The sequence below is a fragment of the Pteropus vampyrus genome, unplaced genomic scaffold (assembly GCF_000151845.1).
Source record: "Pteropus vampyrus isolate Shadow unplaced genomic scaffold, Pvam_2.0 Scaffold308, whole genome shotgun sequence".
NCBI lineage: Eukaryota > Metazoa > Chordata > Mammalia > Chiroptera > Pteropodidae > Pteropus > Pteropus vampyrus.
Window position 1 is genome coordinate 844,766 of NW_011889089.1, and position 2,462 is coordinate 847,227.

The window sequence follows — 2,462 nt, forward strand, 5'->3', positions numbered from 1 at the left end:
GATTACTAATGTTGAACACCTTTTCATATGTTTGGCCCTAAGTTTGTGGGGTTTTTTTCTGATTCTTCTGTATACTTGGCTTGTTTTTAGATGTCTTAATTTCCCTGAGGGTCTAAAAGTGTCACACTGTTTCCTCAACGGTCCTTTGGTCCTTCGGTTTTCTGCTGTGCTCCTCAGTCACTAATCCCTTGCCCCAGGCACCTGTAGGTCTATAATCACCTTGTGGTTTTCAGGAATGTACCCACTGCTTCTCCTAGGCTGAGATTTTACCTGGCTCTGAAGTCTGCGACACAGAGTCCAGTCCCTCGGGCGGCAGTCACACAGGTGGCCAGTTCAGTCTGCTCTGCTCTCCGTGGTCTGTGAGATGGAGCTGAGCCCTGGGTGGCTGCTTCCCCAAAGCACACGGCTCTGTCCCTTCTCGTTAATAAGGGCTGGGTCAAGGAAAAGTCACACGCCACGGACCTCCCCCCACATGGAACATGGCTTTTTCTCGCTTTGGTGCTCGTGTGGTTGCTGACGATCTTTGGACTGGTTTCCAAAGCTCTTATAAAGTTGCCGTAGCCAGTCCCTAGTTGTTTGTTTCATGTTCCCGTGGGGGGAGGGGAGTCGGAGCTTCCCAGTTGGTCATCTTGCTGAAGTCACTCTCAGCATATTACAGTTGGATGTGTATTTGTCTTTCCCAAATTCTTAATTTCTTTGCACACTTCCTGTATGCAGTAAAGAATGACATTGGTTGTACATTTGTATTTTCTCTTTTGTGCCTGTTTTTAAATTAGTTTCATGTCATTTTTCATGGATTTATGTGAATATAACCCTCTTTGGGTTATATAATTACAACTCTGTTCCAGTTTCGTTGCTTGATTATTGTTAATTTTATGAATTGTTGATTAAGTTCCTAATACCAAATATTTCAAAAATTTTTTATTACAGTCATTCTCTTTTTTAGGAAATTATAACCCATCCAAAATGTACGACTATTTTTCCCTACACTTGTCGTTGCCTCGTATGTCAGCACTGATCGCTCAGCAGCGCCCCTGTCCCTTGTCATGAATCAGGCTGCTGTCCTTGCTCCAGCTGGGAGAGGTTCTCCGCAGTGGGACAGAAACCTAGACGATAACCTTGCTAGTTTTGGACTTGAAATGACCTTTTAGCGTTTTTCCTCAAATCTACTTAAAAGATAACGAAATATTTTAGGATTTACACTAGGAGAGAATGCCACATGCTATAGTATCTGTCACCGTGTGGTATTGTTCTGGTATCGCTGTGGTATTACACGTACTGTATCATGAAGGTCTGTTAATTCTAAGACTAGTTACTAGAAGATCGTATTTATGTAAAGTTGTTTAGATGATTTTGTGCTGGTGTCAGTTTCTGTGACACCCAGTAGAAATATTCGTGTAAAGGCTGCACACAAATTTCTCCTCTCTGTGTGTAGCGATTTAATCCTTTGTCCCGGTCCATATTTGTGCTTCAAGAAACATTAATATGTGTTTTGAGAGAGAGTATGCCATGATCACACGGGTTCAGGAAATGTTATATTCCGTCATTAGAATTGTACCATATACATAGCCGCTTTAAATGCTCTTGTTATTTATTACTGCAGCAAGTAAATTTAACTTAGTTTAACCAGTATTTTTTCATTATTCCCCAAATAAAATGTCTCTTAAGACTCGAGGAACTCTGTGGAACCTGGAATGGAAAATGCTTTCTCTGAGTCACAGTTAAAATATTTTCCAGTTTGAAAAGATATTTTTAAAAAGGGATGATATGAAATTAAATAGTATGACCTGACCCAGATCCAGACAGTGACGTGTTATCGAATCGTGGCGCTAAAAAAAGAATGTGCTCGCCGGCCCATGATAACCGTGCCTTGCAGCGCCCTTGGCACCCTGCGGACCCTTGGCTGCCTAGTGAGCAGTAGCAAAGGAGCAGCGGGACCGTGAGACCCCAGCCCAGTGAGAGGGCTGACGGCACCCGTGACCTCAGGCCCCGGCCCCGAGGGGAGGACGTGGCGCGTGGGCGGAGGCAGCGGGCCCCCGTGCCGAGGGCTGGCATTGACTGAGCGCCCGTGACGCTCTGGGTTCTTCATTGTTGATGAGTCGCTTCGCCCTCACAGTAATAGGGTGGACGTGGTCATGACGGCGCCCGTCGTACAACCAAGGGGACTGGGACTAGAGCATCGACTCCTTTGCCCGGGACCCCAGAGTTCAGCGGTGGCCGGAAGTGTCCTTAGCTTGGTTTCTGTCCTCCTTTGCCTTCTGTCATGCAGAGGGAGCCGTGGGAACAGGGTCACGGTACACAGAATCCTTACGTTAGGGAGGATCAAGTGGAGTTGAGTTAGGCTCAGTACTTTTTCCATAACTGCATATTCATCAAGTCAGAGAAATAGGACTTGAAATGAGGATATTCGGAGCAATAAGCGGCGGTCCTCCCTGCATCTGAGCTGTCTCCGCACGTGTAAC

The 2,462-nt window shown here is 45.7% G+C and overlaps 1 protein-coding gene across 1 annotated transcript in view; it reads left to right on the forward strand.

Moving 5' to 3' along the window:
• ZPBP (zona pellucida binding protein) overlaps positions 1–2,462 on the forward strand; it is a 33,933-nt gene that overhangs the window by 30,522 nt on the left and 949 nt on the right. The gene's annotated exons all lie outside the window — the stretch shown is intronic.